This window comes from Myxocyprinus asiaticus, chromosome 41, assembly GCF_019703515.2.
Source record: "Myxocyprinus asiaticus isolate MX2 ecotype Aquarium Trade chromosome 41, UBuf_Myxa_2, whole genome shotgun sequence".
In the NCBI taxonomy this organism is placed as follows: Eukaryota; Metazoa; Chordata; class Actinopteri; order Cypriniformes; family Catostomidae; genus Myxocyprinus; species Myxocyprinus asiaticus.
This window is the reverse complement of record NC_059384.1, coordinates 24007069-24021028: the sequence shown is the minus strand read 5'-3', so window position 1 is coordinate 24021028 and position 13960 is coordinate 24007069. Positions and strand designations below refer to the sequence as shown.

Genomic DNA, 13960 nt, shown 5'->3' with positions numbered 1-13960 from the left:
TGGGCACCCTATTAAACATGATTCAATCACACCTTGAGGGTGCAAAGACTTTTGTACAATTAGTTTATATTGACTTCCCCTCAGCTTTTAATTGTATCCAGCCTCATATTTTAGCAGAAAGGCTAGGCAGTATCCACGGAATGGATCCTGGCATGATATGTTGGCTGATGAATTTTTTTAATGGGAGGTCACAATTTGTGAAGGTAAATGGTATCTTATCAGGTGTTATTTTCTCCTCCACAAGATCGCCCCAGGGGTGTGTCCTCTCACCTCTTTTATTGTGCTATACACTAACGAGTACCAAAGCCAATAATTTGAGGCGTCATATCATCAAGTTTGCAGATGATTCGGTGATCGTGTCTCTCCTTAGAAGTGATGACCCTGATCATGGCCCTGTAGTGGAAGAATTCACAGATTGGTGTAAGTCGTCCTTTTTGGATATTAGTGTATCTAAAACTAAAGAGATGACAATAGATTTTAGGAGGAACCCAATGGTCATATCCCCTGTAGTGTTTAATGATCAGGCTGTTGAGTTTGTGCAACAGTACAAATATCTTGGCACTGTCACTGACGACAAGTTGACCTTCGAGGATCAGGTGGATGCTGTGTGTAGAAAAGCCCATCATTTATCGTAAGCTTAGAAGTTTTAATGTTGATAATACTTTTATGAAAATATTTTATTCCTGTTTTATTGAATCTGTCCTTATGTTTTCGTTTGTCAGTTGGTATGGTTCACTTAACATTAAAAATAGAAACAGATTGCAAGGTATCATTAATGTGTGCAGCAAAATTGCAGGCACGACGTTGAATTACTTAACTCATCTGTACAAGGTCAGGGTTTTAAAGAAGGCCCAGTCAGTTTTGGCTGATTCTAGCCACCCCCTGTCCAAAGAGTTTAAGTTGCTTCCGTCTGGCTGCAGATACAGTATAATCTGCCAGCATGTAGGACAAATAGACTTAAGATCTCATTTATTCCAGCTGCCATTGGCTTTTTAAATAATTCAGTGTGTTTTTCTTTTATTTATTTTTATGTTGTATCAATTGTCCATTTATTAATGTTTGTCTGATGGTTGTGTGTTTACTGCTGACTGTACAACAAATTGCTCCTCTGGGACAATAAAAGATATCCTTGAACTCATATCTGATTATAATTTATTACAAACAGAATATCATATAAGTATAAAATAAAGAAAATCATCTATCCACATGCATTACAAACTAAACAGATAAAGACACCACAGAATGACAATGACAGATAGAGCCTTGTTAAAGTAATAGTTCACCCAAAAATGTAAATGCTCTCACCCTCATGCCATCCCAGATTTGTATGACTTTATTTCTTCTGCAGAACACAAACAAAGATTTTTAGAAGAATATTTCAGCTCTGTTGGTCCTTGCAATGCAAGTGAATGGTGGCCAGAACTTTGAAGCTCCAAAAAGCACAAAGGCAACATAAAAGTAACCCATAAGACTCCACTGGTTTAATCCATATCTTCAGAAGTGATATGATAGGTATGGGTGAGGAACAGATCAATATTTAAGTCCCTTTTATTATAAATCTCTACTTTCAAGCAGCCCTCCTTGGTGCTCTTCTTCTTTTGTTTTTGGCAATTCACATTCTTCGTGCATTTCACCACCTACTGGGGAGGGTGGAGAATTTATAGTAAAAAAAGGACTTAAATATTGATCTGTTTCTCACCCACCCTTATCGTATTACTTCTGAAGACATGGATTAAACCACTGGAGTCATATGGATTACTTCTGTGCTGCCTTTATGTGCTTTTTGGACCTTCACAGTTCTGGTCACCATTCACTTGACCTACAGAGATTAAATATTCTTCTAAAAATCTTTGTTTGTTCTGCTGAGGACAGAAAATCATACACATCTGGGATGGCATGAGGGGGAGTGAATGATGAGAAAATATTAATTTAAGGGGTGAACTATCCCTTTAAACTAGATTGTGGTTGTTTAGTGAATTAGATGCAGGTTTTTTTTCTGAAATGCATAAAAGTTTTGCAACTGTTGTGAATTCACTCCTGTGACATTATACATCACAAACTTTGCTGCAAAGTATATATATATTTTTTGATTGAAATACAATTATAAAAGTAAAATCAACCTAACTAGATTACCACTGAGTCTTCATGGACCATGTGTGTGTTAGGCAAAAGCTCACGCTGCAGGCCTGTGGAATCTGTTTCTTCCTGCAGAGAGTGGCCTCTCTCAGCTAGACTACACCCATGTTGCAGAGGGGACCGGATACTGCTTCTACAGCCCTGAAGTCTTCAACTGTCAGGCCCCAGGTGTGTGTACATCATATGTAATCAAATGGAAAACAATATTGTCCTTGTCATTTGTCATTTAATTGTTAATTGTCATTTAAATGAAAAGAGTTCAGTGTATTGTTTAGACCAGTGGGCATTCAAAGGATGCCAGAGGGCACTGAGAGCAAACTGGTAGAGAGGAGGGCGTCAGGTTACAAATGGGGGTGTTTATCAGTCATGTTAATCAAATCTATTGTCTTGTTTGCATAAAAATTTTATCTAGACTCCATTATATGGGTTGATATGCATTTGTACCGCGGTCCATCTGATTCTGAAGTCTAGAGACGCATCTGAAGTATCTGGTTTAGCAGAGTCAAATAGACAGGTAAAGTCAAAACCTCCGCTAATGCACCTGTATTGCTCTGTAGGTGGATACGGCTCAATGGACAGAGCAACGCGAGCACAAAGCAGGTGCATTTTTACTCACAGACCGGTCTCGAGCTCTTAAACGCACAGCTCTGATCATTGCAGCGCTACGAGAACCAGTGAGAAGCACGGTGTGAGACGCCTAAACCATTTGCATTCGGCACAGAATTCTACATCACCACCCTTGAATTTACTGTAGTAACTAACAGTACTTTAGGTAGAAATAGATTCATAATACATAGTATCATATCACTACTTCAGCTCTGTTAAGTTTCATAGGCTACATTAGGGGAGTGAGGGAATATAATACATTTTTGTTACAACTTTTAAATGTTTATATTTTGTATTTGTTGTTTTAACATGTGTTTAGAGTAGGCCTACTGTTTGTAATTACAAAAATGCCATCGTTTGTTTTATAGAAATCATGTTACATCTAACCATGGTAGTGAAGAAGATAGGGGGGTGTTCACCAAAAAAAGGTTGAGAACCACTGGTGGAGACATACTCTTCTTATAAACAACGCAAAGCTCCCTCCCCAGTCCACCCAGACAGTTTATTGAAATTAAGCTGCCAAAATGGAATAAGCAAATGAACATACCGCCAACAAACACAACACTTATGCAGTATTTAGCAACTTTGCCTGTCCTAATTAATGACAGGTTGAACTATGCCATTGTACAGAGGTTGGCCAAGCATAACAAGGTAATTTACATATAGAAATCTTAAAGGTACTGTAACAAAAACATCCTGTTTGATTTTAAATATCAGAGAGAGAGAGAGAGAGAGAGAGAGAGAGACAGAGTAAAATGGTCAAGAAAACCTGTATTACGACTGTTTTTGGTGCAAAAAACATTACTAACATTATAGCTGGAATCAAAATGAAATTAAAATAGTCTTTGATAGGTGAACCAAATAAGTTTGATACAACCAAGATGTCACTCATCTCTACATGTAAGTGTGATTGTAGTGCGACTAACTGATGGTTGTATTGATATGGTGACCTATGTGGTAGACACTGGGAATATGGAGGTTCTGCATCTGTTTGGCACTGATGAACAGAAGAGACTTTGGCTGGAGCCCTTACTGCGAGGAGACATACGGTCTTGTTTCTGTATGACAGGTAACAATCACATTCTATCTCTATGATTCACACAGAAACACACATTCTTATATACTGTAATCTTACAGTCACACTTAAGCACACACACAAGCCTCTATGATGTGACACACTCATTAGTACTCACTTTCTCTTGAAAGCAGTATATATTTAAGTTTATTATAAGATCTTTGTTCAATGAGCGAACAAGGGGAGTAATAACCAGATTGAGGAAAATTTAAAATGATTTTCATTCTCCTGCTAATAGAACAAGCCAAATGGTGACTATAATGTGTGTGTGTGCATGTGTTCATCTGTAATGTTGATGAAAAGGCATCAAGTTTCCTGTTTCTGAACATCTACAGATGGTGTTGTAATGCCCCAGAGCTGTTAGATGTGTTGATGTCTGACATTATTCCCCATTATTTCACTCTGTGTGTGTGTGTGTGTGTGTGTGTGTGTGTGTGTGCCCCTTAGTAATTGTTGCTGTCACAGTTCAGACGATAGATGTAATTCTTGCGTACATTTATAGTTTTGTAACAAATGTCAGAATACATCTGAAATAGCTAAGCTAGATTATTATATCCACCTTGAGGTAGAACTAGTCACTCTGTTTTTATCTATCTTTCTCTTTTTCTTGCATTATTTTAGTCCCAAAGACTTAATTTTACCTTTCCACTCACAAACATAAAGTACCATAATGCACTATGACACCATGCAGTGCACCCCAAGACTCCATAAAGCAATATTATTTTTGATAACATGTAATATATAATACGCTAACAGTGAAACATTTTACAAACTTAAATTAACAAAGATTAATAAATTATGTAAAAAAAAAAAAAAAAAAAAAAAAATATATATATATATATTGTTTGTTCTTTTGTTCATGATACCTAATGTATTTACCAATGTTAACGAATGGAACCTTATTGTAAAGTGTTACCATTTATACTTACTGGGTGAACAGGCTTCTTTTAGTTCCCCTAAAAATTCTGACGAAATTCACTGATGCTGTTGTTCTGCTAAAGTGTTCATTTGATGATATTTCTACTGTTCGCGCTTATACCTGAAATTCTTGACATAGGAGAACTCGGCTATTCGAACATTTGTTAAAACTAATTGTGGGTGTGGTTTGGAAGTGACTTTATTTATTGTCCTCAAAGTATGTATAGTGTAAATGCAGGCTTTGTTCTCCTAGGGTGCTTTAGTTCGTTCAGGAGAAATAAAGTTTGTCTTTTTCTATTATACAAATTAGGCTAAACTCTCTCTCTCTCTCTCTCTCTCTCACTCTCACTCTCTCACTCTCTCACTTTATCATTGTTCCTTTCTCCTTGAGCCTGATGTCGCTTCAAGTGATACCAAAAACATGGAGTGCACCCTTCACAGGGATAATGACCATTACGTCATTAACGGCAAAAAGTGGTGGAGCAGCGGTAAGCATGTGAATGTGACAGAAAGAGATAGAAAGTTGGATGCAAGAGGAGAAAATATTATGTTTTGTCAGTTGTAAACATAATAAAGTTTGATTTTTAGGGTTTCACCCTGATATTAAAAGGAATACTGAACATCGAGAGTTCAGATTTCTAAGCCTTTATATTTTAACCAATCTCTTACCACAGTGACATAAAGAAATATATCAGCAGAATGATTCATCCTATAAAAAAACCTAGTTCGTCCAAATCCTCATGACGACTGCTTTGACATTTAAGAAAACATTTAAGATGTTACACAAATCAGCAATGCAGAATCTGTGAATGATAAACACAGAGTTGGGGAACTCAAAGCGCTCACAATGGGTGGCAAAGCAGAAACAGACCCATTAGTTGACAAAGCTTCTGAGAGCTCGAACTGAGCTGCGAGAATAAGCCCACCATCATCTCTTGTCTTTGACTATTTTAGAGAAAACTCACATATTTTTTTTTAAGGATTTTTCAACTGCAAATGAGAGGGTAATATAATTTGGCAAAAGTTCCAGTTTGTGGCTTGTTTTTTTTTAATTTACCTAATTTTCCACTTGTAAAACGAAATCATCTTGAATAATTTTTGAGTCATCCCCAAATTGAATCAGTTTCAACAGTCTGCCCTCAAAGCTGCAGACGCATATCCTCTTTTGGTTTCATTTTCAATTTTGCCTAATATATTTTTAGGAAAGCAGACCGCAAAATTCTGCAGGCATACATAATTGCATTTTGTTGACGTGTCAAACAGCACTTGTATGACACGAAGATCGTAAAAATGATTTTTATGCACTGAAAGGCTATTTAACTGTGGACTTCAGAGATAGCATCAATTATCAGGCTTTAAATCTGGTTTACAGTACCGAAGGTTGTTTTCCAATTTGTATGGGATGTTTAGAGAGAGTGTAGTATTTGTCTCTCAGACATTGTCCCTGTAGAACATTCCCACAGATATTTCAGATAATATAGAAACTGTTGTATTGATCAAGTGTATCTAGCTCTGATACAGCACAAGCCTTAGTTGCTAGTTCGAAAACATCACTTTAGAACTAGCAACTAGCAACAGAGGATGCGCTGCTGTTCGGCATTGGACTAACAAGGTGCTTGTGTGCGTGCGTGTGAGTGTGTGTGCGAGCGAAAGAGAGGGGATGGGTAGCGCGGTGCTTTCCACTATAGCTATGTGAGGCTGATTAGGGCGAAATACATTGAAACATAAAAAGTTTCACATATTAAAAGTTATTTCAGATAATAGAAACTGTTGTATTGATCAAGTCGTGGGGGTGCTGCTCTATTTGTTTGTCACGACACAAGTCTCAATGTGTGTGCGTGTGCGTGCGTATGTATGTGTGTGTGTAAGTGCGGGGGAGACGAGGGAGCTTTTCAACCGAAATTGAAATAAATGTAGGATAATATAGACATTGTTTGATGTTCTTAGCCGATTTACTTTTAACCAATGTCTTTGTTTATATGGTTATTTTGATGTGGTAGCATGTACAGTGCATCCGGAAAGTATTCACAGCGCTTCACTTTTTCCACATTTTGTTATGTTACAGCCTTATTCCAAAATGGATTAAATTCATTATTTTCCTCAAACTTCTACAAACAATACCCCATGATGACAATGTGAAAGAAGTTTGTTTGAAATCTTTGCAAATTTATTAAAAATAAAAAAACGAAAAAAATCACATGTACATAAGTATTCACAGCCTTTGCCATGACACTCAAAATTGAGCTCAGGTGCATCCTGTTTCCACTGATCATCCTTGAGATGTTTCTACAACTTGATTGGAGTCCACCTGTGGTAAATTCAGTTGATTGGACATGATTTGGAAAGGCACACACCTGTCTATATAAAGTCCCACAGTTAACAGTGCATGTCAGAGCACAAACCAAGCTATGAAGTCCAAGGAATTGTCTGTAGACCTTCGAGACAGGACTGTATCAAGGCACAGATCTGGGGAAGGGTACAGAAAAATTCTGCAGCATTGAAGGTCCCAATGAGCACAGTGGCCTCCATCATCCGTAAATGGAAGAAGTTTGGAACCACCAGGACTCTTCCTAGAGCTGGCCGCCTGGCCAAACTGAGCGATCGGGGGAGAAGGGCCTTAGTCAGGGAGGTGACCAAGAATCCGATGGTCACTCTGACAGAGCTCCAGCATTTCTCTGTGGAGAGAGGAGAACCTTCCAGAAGAACAACCATCTCTGCAGCACTCCACCAATCAGGCCTGTGTGGTAGAGTGGCCAGACGGAAGCCACTCCTCAGTAAAAGGCACATGACAGCCCACCTGGAGTTTGCCAAAAGGCACCTGAATGACTCTCAGACCATGAGAAACAAAGATTGAACTCTTTTGCCTGAAAGTCATGTCTGGAGGAAACCAGGTACTGCTCATCACCTGGCCAATACCATCCCTACAGTGAAGCATGGTGGTGGCAGCATCATGCTGTGGGGATGTTTTTCAGAGGCAGGAACTGGGAGACTAGTCAGGATCAAGGGCAAGATGAATGCAGCAATGTACAGAGACATCCTTGATGAAAACCTGCTCCAGAGCGCTCTGGACCTCAGACTGGGGCGAAGGTTCATCTTCCAACAGGACAACGACCCTAAGCACACAGCCAAGATAACAAAGGAATGGCTGCGGGACAACTCTGTGAATGTCCTTGAGTGGCTCAGCCAGAGCCCAGACTTGAACCCGATTGGACATCTCTGGAAAGATCTGAAAATGGCTGTGCACCGACGCTCCCCATCCAACCTGATGGAGCTTGAGTGGTCCTGCAAAGAAGAATGGGAGAAACTGCCCAAAAATAGGTGTGCCAAGCTTGTAGCATCATACTCAAAAAGACTTGAGGCTGTAATTGGTGCCCAAGGTGCTTCAACTAAGTATTGAGCAAAGGCTGTTAATACTTATGTACATGTGATTTTTTTTTTTTTTTTTTCCCTGTTTTTTATTTTTAATACATTTGCAAAGATTTCAAACAAACTTCTTTCATGTTGTCATTATGGGGTATTGTTTGTAGAATTTTGAGGAAATTAATGACTTTAATCCATTTTGGAATAAGGCTGTAACATAACAAAATGTGGAAAAAGTGAAGCGCTGTGAATACTTTCCGGATGCACTGTATGGTGTGTGTGTGGGGGTGGGTGGGTGAGATGAGAGAGAGAGAAAGAGAGGGAGCCCAAGGACCCTTTTCAATCAAAATTGAAGTAAATTTAGGATATTGTAGACATTGTTTGTCATTCTTATCTAATGTACTTAACCAATATCTTTGTTTTAATTGGTTATTTTATTGTGGTAGCCTGTAGGGCTCTTTCAAATAACTTAAATAATTTGGTGAAGTGATATGGAACTGTTATGCGGTCAAGACCTGGAACTACGCGCACTTACTTGAAAAATAATTGCACACCTTAGAACATCTGTCAGCCAATCAGAATCAAGCATTCAACAGACCCGTGGTATAATACAAAGGTAAGGGAATAATGTAATAACCAGAAATGTTAAACAAATGAAATTCAAATAAATAATCTAATATTTTAGCTTCTTCAAAATAGCCACCATTTGCTAAACTATTTAAACAATATTGAAGGAGTTTCCATGCAAGCTGGGCACTTGTTGGCTGCTTTTCCTTCACCATATGGTCCAACTCATCCATTTCAATTTGCTTTTTAATTTGTAAAGAAATGTATTTAGGCTGGGTAAAAATATAGTTTAGCAGGGCAGAGGGCGGGGCCGGGTTGTGATTCTGCACACCCGGCCCCTAATTAGGCTGATTAAGCCCGAGAGGGATAAGGCCGACTGGAGACGGCAGTGCGACAGAGAGTTACGGACAGCTGTCCGACACCTGTGTTTGTATTTGTCTTTTTGGTTAAGTTTATCATTAAATTATAATTTATATTGTCAAGCCAGTTCTCGCCTCCTCCTTTCCATTGAACTGTGTTACATATAGATTGTCCGATGCATCGCGATCTTCATTTGAACAATCTCGATATCAATTCCCAAGGTAAATCCCAAGATCTATCTTTCACTCTGTGGCAACCCTCTATAATGCAAGTAAATCACTTGCATGTGCGACTAAATCTCACGCTATGTGACTAAAAATGTCTGTGATAAGCTACTGGCTGGTAAATGTTCAGATTTCACTCACCAGTGATTGAGTAATATAGTGGAGAAGTTATTAGCACCGAGGTCCTTTCACTGTGTGTTGAGAGTAAAAGTTTGGTTTAACTTGTTCTGTGTGTCCAAAGATGTGATCCACGTATCTGTATGTCATTGAATAATGTATCTTTTAATATCCTTTCTGTTTTTTACAGTCAGTTGCTTAAAAACAACAATAAAAGAAACCTTTAATTCTAATCACACATGGATGTGCTAAAGAAATTACGCACATTTTCTTTCATTATATGTGCTTACTGTTTGATGCAGTTAGTCTTAAAGAGACAGTACTGATTAAGCACATTTTATCAATGTAAATACTTATTAATAGTACAATTTATGCAAGTAAACAATAAAAATGTAACACAAATACAGTATATATGCTACATAATATATGTAATGTAAATATGTAAAATTACAAGACAATGACCAATTTGCTGAAAAACTAATGATAAAATATAATTTGTAAAATTTATATTTTCGAATTGTTCCTTGAAGGGTTGTCTAGATGTTTCCTTTATAATAAAGACCATTAGCTGAAAGGGAATTTATTTTATGTTTAAGCAAATTGAACATTGCAACAGAAACGTACCCATATGACTCAATATCGAATTGTGATCAGAATCGAATTGAATTAAATTGGGAAATCCCAACCCTAAAATGTATATGTAGGCACAATTGAAATTTGTCTACAAAGCTAATATAAAGAATGTAAGTATAAGCCTTAAAATCTAAATCAACATGATCACACAGGAACCTCGACATGTTGCTACCAGATGTTCTGGTACCATGACATCGACCCCATTCTGCCGAGTTACTGACAAGTGGTATCTCCCATCAGACATCTTTGCATCAGTTCGTGGGTGTTTAACTTTTTCCTGTTGCGCTACTGACAGTGCGTTGCATGAGCAATCTCAGAAACACTGTTCTGGTCCCAAGAAAACCAGGAAGTAATTGCAATTACATAAACATTACGCAATTTGGGGGTTACATATTCACTCTAAAATTACAGTTTTACTCCACTGACTGTCAGGTTTAGGGTTTGGGTAAGGGGATAGGGTTTGTAAAATATGCATTCCTGTTGAATGTATTGCATCTAAAAAAAAATATTAAAAAAATAAATAATTAAAAATAAGTAAAAACTCGCTTTTTGCTCCACTAAGTGGACATTTCACCTGGAAACTCACATCTCACACATGCACATACGTTCAACAACACATCCAGCTTCAGCCACTGGGGGCAGTGGTTCAAAATTCGGTAAGCATAGACTGATTTCAGAAGAAAAACTTTCAACCTACTGTCTCTGAATTTACTGTGAGATCAGTCTTATCAAAACTTGCATCTAGTGTACAGGTCTAAACTTTTAACTGGTAGTGTATATTAATTATTAAATTAGTGAGAGGTTAAAAAAAGCTTAAATATGAATAAAAACCAAAGTTAAAGCCACTGACAAACTTTTTATTTTATTGTGTGTCTTTGCGTCAACACTTTCATTGCATGTAGCAATTTGCCCTCTTAAAGCCCTCTGTATCTTCTTTCACATGAATCCACATAATTTTCTTACCTCATAAATCCTGTTTAACTTGCTCACAGAAATATGATTTGTAAATGCAAATCTCATACCAGATGTTGTGTACGGTGAAGTTTACAGGTGGTTGGTTGATAGTTATAAGAGAAAACTCTTCAGATATGAACAGTCACAAGTTGCAAGATCCAATCTATATTTGGCAAGAACTGTCACTAAAGTGGTTTTTTTGTCTCTCTCAGGAGTTTTTAAAACCTTGCCGCAGCTTACATGTATATTGGAAGTTCAAGCCAACAGTGATCTGTGTTTCCTTGAGCAGTGGGAATTAATAAACTTTTTTCAGTGCTGTTTGTGTCCTGTAAAAATCGGAGATGTCCTTTGTTTCCTCTCGCACAGATGTACAGATATATCAGTATAAAGGGAAAATGATCAGTGTGACAAATCCAAACCATTTTGTTCAAAGATGAGGCTGTCGTGTGTGACGGTTCTATATCTCCCATCTTTGTGAACACATGCAGATGGTGTTTTCCACCACTATCATAAACCACCATCAGTTCTGGGGACTGCTAAACATATCTTTATTGTTGAGACACATGTGGAGTAAATTACAAACAGTTAGTCATAGACAGTTTGGTGTAATGGCAGTCAATGGCCGAACATTTTACATTTCACATCAGTGAACCCTCGGGAAGTAAAGCTATTTTTGTTATATGGTATCCAACCTTTTCAAATCTTGTAGGTGTTTTTCCGCTAAAAGCACAGTAATGTTATATTCATAAGACCTGATATTTTTCATCTGCGAGCTGGCATTCATGTGTCTTTTTTCTGGAAGGGTAAGTGTTGCCTTAAATCATTGAATGCTTTTAGTTCCTTTAGATGCAAGAACCAAAGGCATTTGGCGGCAATGGAGTTGTCACAACATTTTGGTAGTCTGTATTACTTTTTTAGTCCAATTCAGAGTTTATTGTTATCAGTGAACAGCGACCAACATTTTGGTCTGTTCCTTACCCAGAGCTATTGTATGGCTTCAGAAGACTTGGAATAGTGCTGAATATACACTCACTGGTCACTTTATTAGGAACACCTGTACACCTACATTTTCATGAAATACCTAATCAGCCAGTCGTGTGGCAGCATTGCAATGCATGAAATCATTCAGATACGGGTCAGGAGCTTCAGTTAAAGTTCACATCAACCATTGGAATGTGGGAAAAATTTGATTTCGACCATGGCATTATTGTTTGTGCCAGATGGGCTGGTTTGAGTATTTCTGTAATATCCTGGGATTTACACACAACGGCCTCTAGAGTTTACTTAAAATGGTGCCAAAAATAGAAAAACATTCAGTGAGCGACAGTTCTGTGGACAGAAACGCCTTGATGAGAGAGGTCAACGGAGAATGGCCAGACTGGTTTGAGCTGACAAAGGCTTCGGTATCTCAGATAACTGCTCTGTACAACTGTAGTGAGCAGAATAGCATCTGAGAATGCACAACACGTCAAAACTTGAGACAGATGGTCTACAACAGCAGAAGACCACATCGCGTTCCACTTTTGTCAGCCAAGAACAGAAAGCTGAGGCTGCTGTTGGCACAGGCTCTCCAAAACTGGACAGTTAAAGATTGGACAAATGTAGCCTGGTCTGATGAGTCTCGATTTTGCTGAGGCACACAGATGATAAGGTCAGAATTTGGCACCAACATCATGAATCCATGGACCCGACCTGCCTTTTGTCAACAGTCCAGGCTGGTAGTCGTGGTGTAATGGTGTGGGGAATGTTTTCTTATCACACTTTGGGCCTGTTAATACCAATCAATCATCGCTTGAATGCCACAGCCTATTTGAGAATTGTTGCTGACCATGTGCATTCCTTCATGACCACAATTTATCCACATTTCACTGTTCTTCAGTTGCCTTCCCAATCACCGGATCTGAATCCAATAGAACACTTTGGGATGTGGTAGAGCAGGAGATTCGCAGCATGAATGTGCAGTTGACAAATCTTCAGAAATTGCATAATGCAATCATGTCAACGTGAACCAGAATCTCAAAGGAATGTTTCCAACATTCCATGCCACAAAGAATTGAGGCTGTTTTGAGAGCAAAGGGAGGCCCTACCCAGTATTAGTATATTGTTTCTAATAAAGTGCTCAGTGAGTGTAGAGTCATATGAAGTACTGTTATAATGTCTTTATGGTGCTCTATTGTCATTTTGGAGCTTGACGGACTCAGTTCCATGTTATTATATTAAAAAGAATGGCTAGGATATTAAATTTTTGTCTTTCACAGAAGAAAGTCATACTACTACCATCCCTTTAAGACTGAATTTAGTGGGGGGGGGGTTCGTCTGATTTTCATGTTTGTTTAATATACATACACATGAATATTTTTGGCTCTCAACTGAATAACTCTGTGTACTCAAAACTTTGTGTATGGAAATCAATTGTGTTTACCTGTTTAATTCCATGAATACTAATGTGCATTTGTTCACTAGAGTCTTTTGTGACCACTGAGTTGGCACGGAATGGGCAATTTAGGTTTTACTCTTCAATTTTGCTGACATTGCTGTATGAATGAACTTTCTATAAGAATCAGACATTGACTCATCCACACGAGCAGAAAAAGAACCAGATGTCCGTGTGTTCTTCACCCCTGGCCTTCTCCTCTCTGCTCTTTTAACCGTTCTCATATCCTTTTCTTTTGCAACTTCTGTTGCATTCACAAAGCCACAAAAACTGCGAAGGCTAAACTAGCTGTCCTTTCTCATTGTTTTTTTTTCTTCCTATTTTCCTTCTTTTCACTCTCCTCTCAGGGGATAGACAATTTCCTTTGGTGACTCGCTGTGAACTCTAACTTTTCACAGCTCCTTTACCCCTTCATGCTTGTGCACAATGATTTCCAGACCACTGTTACCGTCACACCATTGGAAAGAAGAGGGCCGAGGTCATTAGTGCAGTTTAGTGTGTTACCATATGCATGTGGAGCCTCAGGCGTATGACTTATTGGGTGAGGACAATGTGGATCTTGAGTGTGGTAGTTAG

The 13960-nt window shown here is 38.3% G+C and overlaps 1 pseudogene; it reads left to right on the top strand.

Moving 5' to 3' along the window:
- LOC127431717 (acyl-CoA dehydrogenase family member 11-like) overlaps positions 1-13960 on the top strand; it is a 77228-nt pseudogene that overhangs the window by 18440 nt on the left and 44828 nt on the right.